This window comes from Podarcis erhardii (assembly GCF_964252035.2).
Source record: "Podarcis erhardii genome assembly, chromosome: 4".
Classification (NCBI taxonomy): Eukaryota; Metazoa; Chordata; class Lepidosauria; order Squamata; family Lacertidae; genus Podarcis; species Podarcis erhardii.
The window spans coordinates 73,537,939-73,554,393 of NC_138508.1; the positions used below are offsets into that span (position 1 = coordinate 73,537,939).

Here is a 16,455-nt window from a genome sequence, read left to right on the forward strand (position 1 = left end):
ATGATGTTATTATGGTAGGCAATCAAGAAGATACTGAAGGGGTCCAACGTGTACCAGAACTTCAGAGTCAATGCTTGTTGTACAACCGCTGAAGGCAACATCAACAGGTCGTTCTTGCGATTTCAACCACCTGACTTTGCTCACATGCTTATCTCCGTCCTCCTTCCACCGTGTCCTCTGTGTCCTCTGTGGATCCTCTGCCAAGAAGACTTCTGAGTGTCAAATGCATATTAAATAACAGTGAGAAATGAAGTGGTAGATGACATGTAAGTTGGGTAGATGATATGTAAATAGCCATTCTAGAGGATGTTGAATGATACTCATATCACAAATGATAAAAAGAAATAGCCAATCAATGATACTAACTCAGGGAGACAATGCATAACCGTTGCCTGTTCTTTGTTGTTTGACTCACATTGTTGTTTCAAAATAAAGAAACAGACATATCCTCTTCTTTGGTTAATAGAAGGCTGCCTCCATTATGCAAAGAATGTCACGTACTACATGTCTATAGGGTGCACCAAGTTACAGTGAGGAGTGTAAAGTTTACGCAGGGTATAGATATTCAGACATGCCTAAAACATATCCCTGTGCTACTGATTCCAGTCCTCAATGAGCTTTGGAGTAGACTGATTGGTATATTTCTGAGTTCTTCTCTTGTAAATTCATCTCAATACTAATGAGGTCTGAGATCTTCTTTGTTTCTCCTGTACTGCACTGAATGCAAGAAAGCTCTTTCCTTCCCATCCTTCTGCCTTGAAAACTGTGAGATGTAACTGGTCCCTAATATAGAACTGTCTCTCATGTAGAACTTTAGCCTGTCCATTGCACAAGCTGGCTTTTCATCTGGGAACTGGATAAGCAAGAAGAGGCAGAGGGGCCAGTTAACAATGTGAGGAATCCATGTTAGTTTTCGGCATTACGCCAAATTAATGTGTGTACACACAAGCACACCCTTACACATTACAGACCACAGAGATGTGTACTTCACATGTTCAGCACATGGGCACATAAATTATGAAGACAGGTCTACCTAGAGAAGGGCATTAGAGAACAGGCAGTTCATGTTTATTTTTTATTTTTTAATAGTTTTTATTAAATTTTTTGTTTTACAATTTAGAATACTCATTTAAACATCCTTAAAATATCAATGACTTCCCCTCTTCTCTTACCATGGTTCATTTTGCATATCATAAATCCCTGCATATTTTACATAAACTAAACCATTCAGTATTCTATTATTACATCCATCAAAACTTTTTTACACTGTTGAATTTATCTTAATGCTGCCAACATTTTCAAGTGTACCCAATTTCCCCCTATATATTCAATAAACATTTTCCAATCTTCTCTAAATGTATGTTGTTCTTTTTCTCATATTCTATATGTTAAGTCTGCAAGCTGTGCATATTCGTCAGATTAAATTGCCATTCTTCTTTAGTTGGGACTTCACTCGTTTTCCATTTTGGGGCTAACAAAACACGGGCTGCAGTAGTGGCATACATAAATAACCTTTTTTGACACCTAGGAATTTACATCTGAATTATACCCAACAAAAAGGACTCTGGATTTTTGTGTTTTTATAACTTTTTTCAATCCATTATGGTTTATTCCCAATACTCTTTTAACCCTTTTACAGGTCCAATGACAGTTCATGTTTAGATCAGGGGTAGCAAACCTATGACTCTTCAGATGTTGTTGGACTTGAGCTCCTGTGGCCTCTGGTTTAGATCCTCAACTTCTAGAAAATAGTCAGGTTTGGGTTGTCAGTTTGCTAAAGGAAGAGAAGTTCAAAGCTCACCAGCAGTCACAGAAAAATTACATTGTTCAATGTCCCATCAGCACCCAGATGTTGCACATGGTAGAGGGCATGATCATGAAGCCAACTGAATGCATGGACTGTAATAAAGCACAAGATGTTGGTGATTTCAGAGGTTTATATGGTAGTCTCTAAGGACTTGACTTGGTCACTGGACATCCAGTCTTCAGTAAGAACAGAGTATGAATTGCAGTGATGCTCTTTCTATGCATTGGCTTATGTGTTATTCTTGCTTTTCCATATGTTAATAATTTGGCTTTTAAGCAGATCTCTGTAGGCAGAAGCTTTGTAACAGAATCTTTGCCTCCAGAGAAAAATGATAATGTTGCATGTCTACAACTTATCAGACCACACACACATGCTCAGAGGCAAAATACACAATAGTAATAGCAGATGTTTAGCTGTATTGCTTTAGCTCTGATAATGTGGTCAAGCGCCTACGGGTATTTTGGAAAAATGAACAGCAAAGAAAGTCCTGCATTGTTTTGTCTGAGAGTCCTTCACACTTCTCACGCACATTAGTTTACTAAGTGAAATCAGAAACCATACACGAGAACCTTATTTTTAGAATTGCACACGTTTGCAGCATCCAATTTATAATGGATATTTAATTTAAGCCAAATGTCTGTGTACCATGTACAAGAAGGGAGCTGTATTACTGTGGATGTCTCCATGATAAGATTGAATAGTAACCAAAACACATAAGGCAGGAGTGAGGACATGGTGGCCTTTCAGATGTAATTGGACTCCACTGGCATCAGTCTGTCTTGAGAGACAATGGACGAATGCACCATTGGGAGTAAAGTCAAACTGTTGGAGAGTTGCAGCACTTGCTGTGGATGTAAAGACCAATATGGGAGATAGATGTTTCTTACAGCTGGGGCAGATGAAGACATCTGTTTTCACTGCTACAGATGCACCATGGCATTTTTTCTCTCTGTGCTCCTCCCAGTGGCCATTTTTCCTCTGGCCACTGCTATGAATACACACACACTATCTGTCTTTCTATCTCCAGGCACTGCTGTTGTCTGCAAGCGATGAATGTTGCCAGCCTTCATGTCACATTTGCATACATCTTTATAATGCAGAATTGGTCTGCCGGCAGGCCTGGTGCCTGAAGCCAGCTTCCTGTAAAGGAGTCCTACACTTCCTATAATCCCTGCTATAGTTTCTGGTCTTCTTCTTCTTCTTCTTCTTCTTCTTCTTCTTCTTCTTCTTCTTCTTCTTCTTCTTCTTCTTCACCACAGGCTATTATGTGACTCATTGAGAGCCATCTTGGTTGTAAGTTGCTTTGGGTTGCCTTGGGCAATATAAAGTGTCTAACAAATTTAATAAGTACCGTAACAATAATAACATTTCAGGGTAAAGCACCTAATCCAAGACGTAATCCAAAACAAACGCACAGCAACAACATTCTGAGGCTTTCTGGAGCCTGCCGTTGTCTGTTTAATTATAATCTTTTGATTAAAATAAAATAAAAAACTAATCTGAAAGTAAATTTTCTAAATGTTTCTACTGTTTTATGTTAACCTAACAAATGCTAGAGGGGATCAAACACAAATAAGGGGTTAAATACTGAGACCCTAAGATGACCCACTCTTTAAAATAAGTTGGTAGGATGGGTGTGAAACAGCATCCTGCCCCCCTCCCCAGTCACTCCTGATTTACTGTACAGAAAGCCAGAAATTATATTATTAGATACCAAATGATGTTAATATTTAGTGAGTTTCAAAATACAATTTTTGAAAACAATTTTTAGAAGTAAATTCCTTTTTTTTACCAATAGCCAAGGTCCATGTAGGATCCTCAGTGAGTCTTCATATCCCTTAGTCCTCCTTCCTTCTTTCTCCTGAGAGCCCATTCTAGTGGGGAGGTATTTCATGCACATAAAAAAGAAACTAAGTCCTAGCAATAGCTTCCATGTGATCATAGGAGCTGCCCAAGGGCAACGCTGGAGGAAAGCAACTTTGATGTTCCAAATACCTAATCTCAGACCACATGGACACTTGCCCCTGTAAAATATTAAACACAGACCCTTTTGATCTCACAGTATAAGACTAAGTCATAATTGCTTAATACATTGAAAGATTATCAAAATAAAAGTAAATGGAAACATACTATCTTTTAAAAATGTCATTAGGCATTTTTACTTGTTCATGTTGTTATTGAAATATTCTGTGGTGAGGCCAGTACTTCCTTCCCCTCTCCTCCACCCCTGCCCACTAATCCTGTTAGGCACAAGATATTCTGTTGCTTATTATTTTACTCGACCGGATTTTCTCTAGGCAAACGTAGGCCATGATCTTGTAAACCTATTATTTGGAAGCAGTTCCACTGAGCACAACAATGGGACTTGGCATTGATGCAACTGTTCAGGATAAGAGAATAATCCTCAAACTCTAGAAAATACATTTGTTCAAACCAACTAATCCAGAAAATAAGGAGCTGGGAGAGGCACACTGACAGATGAAGTAGCACATACCACAAACAATGTAATACTGATCCATTTGAAATCAAGTCACATGCTTAGGATCTGGGGACCATTTGAAGTGCAAGACCCTGAAAACAAGCATGGACTTCTTGGGCTGAGGTTTTATTTGACAATGGAGATCTGTATAATGGCTACTTGTAACCTAATTTAGTCCATTCAGCATTGTTGGAAAGGGCCATACTGCAGCTCTGCGACATAGAATTTGCGTTCCAAGCAGAAGGTCCCAGGTTCAATCCCTGGTATCTCCAGGTGGGTTAGGAGAGACTCCGCTCTCAGTTCTTGGAGAGCTGCTGCCAGGTGATGTAGCCTCGGCCAAGTATACCTGAAACTTCCTAAGGAGATGTTCCATTTAAACATTCTCAGAACCGACAGAAATATTGAACAATGACTTTAAAATACTAGCAAAAATGTGTAAGATATTGTTAGAATGGTGTACAAAGGATGAAGAGGTAAAATCAGTTATGATTGATTGGGCCAAAGATTTAGGACATAATATACAAATGGAGGATTGGGAAAAATTATGGAAAGAAGGTTTAAGATTTACTGCATATACAACTATAAAAGAAAATGTGATGAAAATGATGTATCGATGGTATGTAACACCGGTAAAATTAGTGAAAATGTATAAGACAAGTAATAAATGTTGGAAATGTAAAGAAAAAGAAGGTACATTTTATCATATGTGGTGGGAATGTAAGAAAGTAAAAAGCTTTTGGGAAATGGTTTATAATGAATTGAAGAAAATGTTGAAATATACATTTGTTAAGTAAACAGAAGCATTTTTATTAGGCATTACAGGTAATGAGATAAATAAGAAAGAAAAGAAGTTATTTTTATATGCAGTGACAGCAGCAAGAATATTGATGGCCCAGAAATGGAAACAGGAGGAGCTACCTACTTTAGAAGAATGGAGAACAAAAATGATAGACTACGCAGAATTGGACAGAATGACAGGAAGGATCCGAAACCGACAAGATCAAAGATTCACAGAAGATTGGGAAAAATTTATTGAATATTTGCAAAAATTAAGTGATAATCAGATTACGTTTGTAAGTTTTAATGAAGCGCTGTGATGGGAAAATGTTATAATAAGCATTAAAATGGGATGAAGTTCACAGTAATAATATTAATAACAAAATAGAAATGTGTAAAAAGTTAAAATATGAAGGATTTGCAGACAAGTTGAGGGAAGTCGAAAAAAGAGAAATAAGATGTAACCAAGATGTATGGAGTGTATAATTCTGTTTTGTATTTGAAAATATATATATATATATATATATATATATATATATATATATATATATGCTTTCGTAGATTTTCACGGGTACAGGAATGCAGGTTTTGGTGTCCTCGGGTGTCTTCCCGTGTAAAAGTTGGGGTGTCTAGGCGACGTTTCGACGAGGTCTCACTCACCTGAAGATGACGAGTGAGACCTCGTCGAAACGTCGCCTAGACACCCCAACTTTTACACGGGAAGACACCCGAGGACACCAAAACCTGCATATATATATATATATATATATATATATATATATATATATATATGCTACAGCAGCGACCAGTGTATGCTGCTATTCCCAAGCAGAACCAGCACCAGCACTTGGGACAGGAGCCAAGGTCCCAGTGCTGTAGCAGGGCACACTCCAGGGCCTCCTTATTGTGTTTTCTGACCAGGCACTCCTGGGAGCTGGATGCAGCTGCCCTTTTAATTTCCTACCATGGCCCCAACTCTAAGAGCTCCAAGACATTGTGCATGTTTCTGAGCACAATTCAAAGTGTTGGTGCTGACCTTTAAAGCTTTAAACAGCCTTGGCAGTATATACCTGAAGGAGCATCTCCACCCCCATCATTCAGCCCAGACACTGAGGTCCAGCTCCAAGGGCCTTCTAGTGGTTCCCTCACTGTGAGAAGTGAAGCTACAGGGAACCAGGCAGAGAGCCTTCTCGGCAGTGGTGCCCACCCTGTGGAACCACCTCCCATCGGATGCCAAGGAAATAAACAACTACAGTGGTACCTTGGGTTAAGAACTTAATTTGTTCTGGAGGTCCGTTCTTAACCTGAAACTGTTCTTAACCTGAAGTACCACTTTAGCTAATGGGGCCTCCCACTGCCACCACACTGCCGCCATGTGATTTCTGTTCTCATCCTGAAGCAAAGTTCTTAACCCGAGGTATTATTTCTGGGTTAGCGGAGTCTGTAACCTGAAGCCTCTGTAACCTGAAGCATCTGTAACCTGAGGTACCACTGTATTTGACTTTTAGAAGACACCTGAAGGCAGCCCTGTTTAGGGAAGTTTTTAATGTGTGATGTTTTATCGTGTTTTTAATATTCTGTTGGGAGCTGCCCAGAGTGGCTGGGGAAACCCAACCAGATGGGCAGGGTATAAATAATAAATCGTTGTTGTTGCTGCTGCTGTTGTCAATACTGAGCTAGATGAACCACTGCCCTGCCCTCTACCTGCACCTTGGAGTGGGCGTGTCATGCAAGGCTGGGCTTCTGCGGCGGCGGCAGCCTCACCGCCTCTTTGCATGCTCTCCAGCAGCCACTACAAATGGCCTAAGAGAGGAGGCCAACAGCAGTGGTCATGGAGACACTGTGGAAAGACAATGGAGAGGCAACAGGATGCTCTCTGACAACCACCACTGCTGCTTCTGTCACCGCTCAGGATAAGCACTGGCTCATCTTCCTTCCCAAGCTCGGTGGTGCTGGGGCTTGTGGGGGGAAATAGGGATATTCTAGGATCAAATGAGAAGCTGGGGTGGCTTTCATATTTCTGGGACTGTCCCTGGAAAACAGGGACACTTGGAGCATATGCACATATACTAAAAGAAAGGATGTAAGTTCTTTACGAAACTAAAGCGTACTTGTTTATTCTTTATACTAAAAATGTTGTGCTATGCAGTTTTCATGCTTAACTATCAAGCTCACTAATGGTCTCAAAAGCAATATATTTGTCCTAAGCATTCACAGCAGCCCCATAATGGGCGCTCTAAGTATTCAAGCCAGCACTAGCTTTTGTCAAAACAGATTCAGTGCTATACAGATTGATGAAGACCAGCACTGGCTGAAATGCAATATGAGGATGCTAGTATGCAAATAGACTTTTTTTTTTTTTAAAGAGACTGCATAATATTTACTGAGCTTCTTGATTAAACAAGTTGGCTCCAGGTCAGGCTGCACGTTAATATGCCCAGGGTTGTTTTTGCAGCATGGGGACTTCTGTTTTACATGATGTTTCACCCAGAAAGAAATAAACAAGGCCTGTTTAGGAGCGCTGTAACAAGCTGTGTCGTTGCCTTGATTCACCCCACCCAAGAGGCTGGAGCAGAACGACTGCCAATTACGCTGGGTTGAAAAATGTCCGCCAAACAAATGATAAAACACCACAAAACTTCCTTTGTGCACGTGAAGCCATGTAATGAAGTGAACCAGCACAGTTTGAAAACTGTAGCGACAAGCGGCAACAAATGTTTGTGATGGATGATGTGATTAAACACACACGCACATATATAAAACACAAACTGAATAAGCAGTCTGTTTGGGAGGAATGAGGCTCCGGGGCGACTCCTGTTTATTAAGCTCAGCTCAGTGTCTCTGTACTGGGCAGAAGGACACAGATATCCCAAAGAAACATTGGTCACTGCGATTAAATGGCAGCAACCAAATTATTTCTAGAAGGAATCACTATATTATCATTGAAGGAAATTCTAACCAGAGTCACATTCACACCATACATTTGAAGCACTATTGGACCACTTTAACAGTCATGGCTTCCTCCAAAGAATCATGGGAAGTGTAGTGTATGCCAGTTGTGAGGAGAACTTCAACCAGCTACAATTCCCAAGGTCTTTAGAGGGAAAGCCGTGACTGTTACAGGAGGAAGCGGGGGACCAAGGATATGGAGACAGATGCAGCCTTTATCCTGGCAGTGATTACCATCAATGTGTCAGCAGCAAGATACCTCTGGGAACACTAGCACAGCACACTTGACAAACACTGTTTGCAAAGAGAACACGGCACCAGCCCACAGGAAATTAGGACATCATTTAATTTTAATGGATTTTACAGCCCTTCCGCCATATTGCTTCATGCACACTGATGCACTCATGCCTAGTGTAGTGTGGGAATATGTTGTCTTCCCCACCCCCACCCCCAAAATCATGCCATTTTGCTAACTATTGGACCCACAGACCTGTTGGGATGGTTCTATCATTAGGCAGAAAGAACCAACCACTTCAGGCATCAGTTACTGGGAGGCAGCCATGGCAGCTCTCTGAAAGTTCCTTCTCAGCCAACAGCTTTCCCCTTCTGTTGGAGGACAGAGCTGGGTGTACCACACAGCCTGTCCTGGGCTTCCTACATTAACTAAAGCAAGAGTCAACTGCCTCTCCGGTTGGCATTGGGAGGCAGTGCTATCTTGTCCTTCACCACAGGCTCAGTAGTAGGGCTGCCATATTCCAAATAGTGAAAATCCAGAGAGAAAAGTTGTTGAGCTTGCCATTCTAGAGCTTTTTTTTTTTTTTTTTTTTTTTTGCATAATCGGCAAAAACGACATTGCCGGCATGGGCTGCTATACGTCTGGATTTCCCAAGCCATTCTGCCGATTTCTGCCAGGACACTGCTGCTGACTGCAGTATTCCGGATCTGTCTGTGAAATTCCAGATGTATGGCAAACCCTATTCAATAGATCTTTCTTCTGGGAAAGCACGCAAATGATTAAGCTGAAAATATAAGTGCCAGGCACACAGTTCAGAGCAAGCCCTTCTGCAGTCAATGGCCTGTAGGATACAATGTAAGGAATTGTGCCACTCCTTTGCATCCACCTCCAATGTGGCAAGCATCTGGTCAATTCCCTCTTGCAACATAGCTTAGCCAGGCTCCCCAGGCTCATGCAAGATACAGGAACAGTGCAAAGGGCAAGGTAGCAGCACCAGCACAAGATCACTGACTCAGTCATGCCAACAGTGGGGCTGGCACACTTGAGTTCAAGCAGTGCTGCCTAGAACCAGAACATATTTTTTTTTAAGTTGCACAATCTCCTCTTCACCTTAACTGTTTCCTGCAACCCAAAGATAAGAGCTTCAGAAATAGTCCCTTGAGGACTGAAACAAAGATCTGATTCATAATTTCCTTTTGAATTGCCTTCAACGAAACCACAAATCAACCCACACCCTTCTCTGTTAATGTTGATCTGCCAGAATATCATTGGGTGGATCTGCTCTGGGGGAAACAAAAGAACCTCACATTTAGCAGAAGGTAGACAACAAGTAAAGTTCCCTTTGGAAATTCTCAGTTTTAAAGTTCTCATTTTAAAAGACACTGGGAAGAGGGAGACCCAGCATGCCAGAGCAGGCAGCTTGCAATCTCACAATTATTTGAGATTTAAGACTACAATAGGCTACTTTCAAAGAATATTTGTGAGGATTTGTGGGCTGTTGAGAAAAACAGGTGGCCTATAGTCCCTGGACATTATTCCTGCATTATCGCAGTCTGCCAGTCAATGCTAGGTCTCTATCACTCCTGAATTTCCTGCTCTGAACTGCGCAAACAAGAAGCTTGCAGTGGTCCTTAGTAAATCATGGTATCTTGTGGCCTAACCTAACAGGCACGAGCCATTCCTGCACCCACTGCCCTGCTTTAATAATTTCAGATCTTCCTAATTCTTTCCACCACCTTCTCAAGAGCTCCCCAGAATTTCAATAGTAAATAGGCTTGCTTCATACAAAATGCTAAGCTAAGTTAGAAATGCGAGTTAGAAAGCATGTTGCTTCCCCCAAAGAATCCTAGGAACTGTAGGATTCCTACAGAGTATAATTCCCAGAGCCCTTAACAAACTACAATTCCCAGGATTCTCTGGAGGAAACCATGCACTTTAAAGGTGTGTTGAATGTGCTTTGAAAAGTATGCTGTGGGTATGACCTAAGACAGATGAGCATCTGTGGAAAACAGGAAGATGCTTGATACCAGGTCAGGTTATTTGTCTATCTGTCCCAGTGTTATCCTCTCTGACTGACAGTCAATCCCCAGCAGAGGATGTTCACATCTCTTGCTAGCTGACTTTTTTTAATAAATGGGATGCCAGGGGTTGAATCGGGGACCAAAGTATATGAATTGGGGTCCCTTAATATGACTTTTTGAAATCTGTTATCCCTACAAAGCTCACTCTCCCCACACATGTACGGTATTGAGCTAAATCAGTTTGGACCTGCTATCCACCACCACCCATCACTTCCTCTGCTCACACAGCATGCAGTGCTTACTAGCAGCCATGAGGTGGAAGCAGAACTCTTCCTCTTGCCTTTTTCTCTTAAGTTTCATTTCCAGACAAGGAAAAGAAAAACTCAGCAAGCTCTCGCTGATATTCTTGTCTGGTGTTGGAATGCAAACATTCCTGTATCAGCGTAGAGGCTATTTGTTTTGTTCTGGCATGAACTTTCACAGGTAATTAATGCTGGGATGGGCAACTGGTACCCGTGAGGCGATTTTTGGTCCACAATATTATTTTGAAATTGTAGGAGGTCTTTGCTGAAGTTCCAGGCTACGCTTGGTCCCCCTGCAGCAGCAATCTCTTCCTGGAGCCTGGATGGTGAGCCTCCAACACCCTCCACCTTGCAGCCTTGGGATAATAAAAACTGGATCAACTCAAACTTTCAACAGTTGAAAAGACCTCCCATTCATTCAGAAAAGTGTGTTAACTGTTGCCTCCCAAAAGCTGGCTGCCAATGACCATGATCCTGCAGCATTTTAGAAGTTGGCCATTGCTAGCTGACTTTGCCAGATATTCGAACTTAGGAGGTGTCTGGTATGTATTGACTGTGGACACACACACACACACAGAGAGAGAGAGAGAGAGAGAGAGAGAGAGTGAGAGTGAGAGAGAGAGCTGGAAGTTGCCCACAGTGGTTGGGGCAAGCCAGTCAGATGGGAAGTGTATATATTAGAGAGGGGGGAAGGAAGAGGGAGTTAATTAAGGAAGAAGTGTGGACTACAAATAGTACTTCGATTACCAAAGAATGTGTCTGTCTGTTTGTCTCATGCTTCTCCCCAATATTTTCCTAGATTAGCAACAGAAGCAAATTTTAAACAACTTCTGGAATGCTGACAATGAATGCAGTATATTATTACCAAGTGGGAGGCAGTTGTTTGTTTATTTATTCATTTACATGATCTATATACCAACCAAAAATGAATGCTACTGGAAGAGAACTACTTACCTAACCTCTTTGTTCAGCCCCTGGGAATCGCAGTTAAAATGAGTGGATTTCCAGTTCTGAATCCTCTTCCTCCCATTCTAATATGAATGGTCCCCATCCCCCATCCCCCCGTTTAAATGCAATTGGTTGGATCCAGAGTAAGTTAATTGAATTAAGGCCCCATTGAAATCAAGTCTGCAGGTTCGTCATCATCCCACAGATTTCAATGGGACTTGCAGTGAACTTACAGTGAACCTTATTCACGTTTACTCAGAATGAAAGACGCAAAATATAACAGGACTTACTCTCAGGTACATGCACATAGGAGTGCAGCCTTTGCTGGAATCCAATCCACAGATGCCTAAATCAGACTTTTAGCCCTTGGTTTTTCTACGTTCCAATATATGTAATGTTTGGTTTGTGTCCATTTGGACCTATTTCATGACCCTGCCATCCTAGCTATGATCAGAGTGGCAGGTTTATCATCTCCAAAGGAAATGAGCAGTCTCAGCGTATCACCAGGCTTATCAGCTATGGGTGGCTTTCATGCGATTCATCAATTAAGATTAAGTGCCTCTTTTAAAGCGTTTTGCTTTATGGGCTAGAGTGCAACACAGCTGGAAAGATCAAACCATTATATGATTAATCCACATTGAGCTACATGTAGATACTTATACCCACAAGGTCTTATAATTTGTGCCATTAACAGTGAAACAGAAAACAGAAGTAACAAGCCATTCCCCACCCTCCATTCCCTACTTTGCCACATTTTCATTTCTTCAGAGTGTCTGTCCTTCAAACCTTTTGATTGTAGGGATGAGGAACCCATGGCTCCCACTGCCACCAGCCTCAGCCAGCATGGCCAGTGGTCAGGGGTTGCCTGGCTGAGCTGAACAACCTCTAGAGAGCTGCAGGTTTCCCTACTCTTGTGCTATAAGGAATGACAATGCGAACTATCTTGATCTGATGCAGAGAAGTTGACTGATATAATCTTGCACTGTCAAGAGTGGATTAACCATTATGCTAAGTATTGTTATAGGATTTTCATGACTGCTGTGAAAGAGTCTGGGTTTTGAGAAGAGGAGAATTAATGTGGCCAGGAGGACATTTTAAAACCCTTAACAGACAGCAACCAGGTGTAGCAGCCAGATCTTTTGTCAGGGAAATTACAAATAAATAACCCAGAATTGCCAGGAAATAGCTGGATCTTCCTTGAGGTTTCTGAGGGGGATAGAGAACACACTTCCCTTCCAGCTAGGAATGATGTCATCTAGGTCTGCAAAAAGAATAGACTTAGTTTTTGGAGAAGGGAGCCAGAGACACACTGAGGATGTATTCGGACATGGGGGTTATTGTGTTAGTTTTTCAGATTACACACTTCCATCCTGGGTGCTAATATTCCCTTTACACTGCATTGCCTGTTGTGTTATGGAACTGCGGCTGTTTTTAATCAATGCGCTGCCATGTTGTCCTCAATTTTCAGTGGCAGGAAATAACTGTTTGCCAGAACACTGCCCCAGTTTTCATCATGTGAAGTTGCAAGAATGCAGCCTCAACACTGGACCCTCTTACACTGCAGTTTCCATTGGAGTGCCATTGTCTCCTAGCAAGCTGTACACAGTGACGGGCTGTGCAGATGATATACAGTGGTACCTCAGGTTAAGTACTTAATTCGTTCTGGAGGTCCGTTCTTAGCCTGAAACTGTTCTTAACTTGAAGCACCACTTTAGCTAATGGGCCTCCCGCTGCCACCACATCACCAGAGCACAATTTCTGTTCTCATCCTGAAGCAAAGTTCTTAACCCGAGGTACTATTTCTGGGTTAGCAGAGTCTGTAACCTGAAGCGTATGTAACCTGAAGCATATGTAACCTGAGGTACCACTGTACCTAGTACTCATACCTAAGGTATGCAGCAGGGCGGGGGGGGGGTGACTGTGCTTGCTGGGAGATATTGTGGAGAAATTCAATTGGCTTCACATCTGAAAGCAAAGTCACCTAATTCGCAACATCCAAGACGAATATATGAGCCAAAACACAGTTGCCCTTCAAAAGTCACACTTCTCTGAATTTTGCAATGTATTTCTCCAGCCAAGCACTGTGCCCAACAATGAATGAGGCATGCATAAAAATGTGTGTGTTGATAAAAAATGCATTATATTTGGAGAAATGGCTTTGTAGAAATGTGCACACAAGGGAGAACTGCATGCAAGCATGTGTTTGTTAGGAGAAAGTCGCAGCAAAAGGCAAAATTTCAAAAATATATAAATAAAATCACTAACAGATGTGGAGAACTGAACTTAAGGAGGAAACGAGAAACCAAAATTGGCAGATTTGCCTATCCCTACTTGTTGGAATTGATATTTGCATATTCCCCGTTCCCAACCACTGAACAGTCAATGGAGTATTGAGTAAAGTGTGCCTATGCTTGTGTAATTGCATGTTTCTAGTCTTTCTACATCAGCGGGAGCTCATCTAGGTTCCCTCTGGCATGGAGAGCCTGTGGAGGGATTGTCTCCCAAATTTCTGATTGTCTCCCAAATTTGCAGTGCCATTGGGCATCATTCTACTTCTCCCTCCATGTTGGGTACATGGGCGGGGGTATCTGAACAGCCTGGAATGTTAAGTAGTCTTTCAATTTCAGTCCTGCTCTTTTGATTTTCAAAGGGCTTTGTTTCTTTTTCTTTTTATCCCCCATGAATTACTTGGGTAGAGGAAAACAAAGATACGAACCCCAGGACACTTTAGTGATCTTACCAAAGAGAGGCTTTTGAAAAGGCGAGATTAGCCATTTATTTCTCTTTAAACTGTATTCTTCTTCCAGATGACTTGTATGAGAGTAGAGCCCCATATGACTTACACACAGAGTGGGTGTTCTCCATCATGACAGCAAACTCTGCTTTCTCCATGTGCCAGATGTGCATGCATCAGAGAGAATATGCAATATGTGGCCTCTTGTCTAGATTAGAATAAAATGAATGGTGTTCTGGAAAAATAGGGTGCTCCGATTAAGCAGTTCCCAGCTACTCATGTAAACAGATATCTCTATGTTCCTTCCGGCGTACATGTGGAAGTTGCTGCACATGGACCAGTGGCGTGATCATGACCCCCAAAATTCATGGGCCTATGCATGCATTTGTGTAAGAATATCCTTCTTCAGAGGAAATTCCTCCCGCCCCCATCCCCCGGCATACCTTATAAAACATTATCTCAATTTAAAAGGAGAAAGTGGGGGGGGGGAGAGAGAACCCACCCTGAAATCAGAACCAGGAAAAAGGAAGGGAATTTATTAATAGAATCGTCGGCTCAACACATGTTGGAATTCAGAGGAACAGTAAGTAAAGGGGTATAATTAAGCTTCATGAGCAATAGACAAGAGAGAATTGCTTGTGTGAGAAGACTGGGCTAGGGCCAAAGGCATAATTCATGCCTAAAAGTTTTACTTGCTTTTGAAAAGCTACATTCCAATGATCTAGGTAAAGGGTATTCTTGGCAGCCTGCTTGACCGGTCCATCAAGGAAAAGAAGAAGGGTCCAACCAGGGCTGGCCTGAGACATTTCGACACCTGAGGTGGACCAAAGAGTAGCACTTCCCTCCCCACCATGTAAGAAGGGGTGAGTGACGATCTACAGCAGGAAGAAGAGAGCAATAAAGACCTACATCAGGATCTGCTGCCCATATGGATCCTGCCACCTGAGGCAATCACCTCCCCTTGCCTCATGGGTGGGCCAGCCCTGGCACCAGCCATTCTTATTGTGACAAAGCAGAGAGAAGATTTGGACTGAAGAGAATGTTGACTCTTTTCCAGTTCACAGAAGAGAAGGGCAGTCTCATAGAGGTTAGTTATTCTGTTTCTGGACCATTCATATGAGCAAACTGCTCACACAAGTGGGCACCTGTGCATTAAAGTCAACACTAGCATACAATCAGAAAGGACTCCAAGAACAGACTCATGTGTGTGCTGATATGCGTCTCTGTGTGTCTGATTCATGCAAATCTCCCCCACTTTTGATACAGTTGCATTTCCCCCATGTATTATTTAATTTAATTTCACTTCTGTATTAACACCTATCAACATGCTCAAAGATCAATAGTTTGTCAGGGTTCCCCAATTTGGATGTTTCTGGACTACAATTCCCATCATCCTTGACCATTGGCCATGCCGGCTGGTGGTTGCAGTCTGACATATCTGCAGGGCACTGAGTTGGGAAAGTCTTGTCTATGCATAGGTATAGATCAGGCAGGTGCCCTCCAGATGTTGTTGAACCACAACTTCCATCACTACTTGCAATTGACTTTGTTGGCTGGGGCTGAAGTTGCAATCCAACCACATCTGGAGGGAACCAGGCTGAGGAAGACAGAGACAGATATACAGATATAAATAAAAGATGGGTATCTGATAAACAGGCAATGCTTTTCTAACCATCCCTCTTAAAAGGATAACTTGCTTTTAATTTGCTGGTTACCATCACTTGACCATCACTTTCTGTATTATCATTTTATTATTACCTTGCAACATCTGCATTTTGGACTGTAGGTTTTTGTTTTGTTTTGTTTTACTTCCTGTTATCTGAGCTTTGATCCCCCCTCCAGCCAACTATCATTTTATTTTATTTTGTCTCTATGGTTATGTTTTCCTGTATGATTTGTCCTCACTCGTCTCTGTCTTGTATAATGTGTCTATTGAATTATGTAACCATTATCATTTTTATTCACTAACAGAATTATCCCGGAACTTTAATGACAATATTAAATAAAGAAGACAATGCAGATTCCCTACTGTGGCTCACAAGACGCTTCACCTCGACTTGATAAATACTAAATTGTCAAGCTCTTTGAACAATCTTCCAGCCACAAGAAAGAATGCACATCGAAACCAAACTGAATTCATTAAAAGACAACAGTTTCAGGAGACATCATTTCGATTGCATTAGCTCAATCCAAATATATTACA

The 16,455-nt window shown here is 41.7% G+C and overlaps 1 protein-coding gene across 2 annotated transcripts in view; it reads left to right on the forward strand.

Moving 5' to 3' along the window:
- The window catches only part of CRLF2 (cytokine receptor like factor 2), a 51,465-nt gene extending 50,109 nt beyond the window's left edge, over window positions 1-1,356 (forward strand). For both annotated transcript variants that reach the window (XM_081858757.1, XM_081858758.1), the window contains one exon: window positions 19-1,356. The gene's annotated coding sequence lies outside the window, so the exon portion shown is untranslated. The remainder of the gene's footprint in view (window positions 1-18) is intronic.
- The last annotated feature ends 15,099 nt before the right edge of the window (window positions 1,357-16,455 follow it).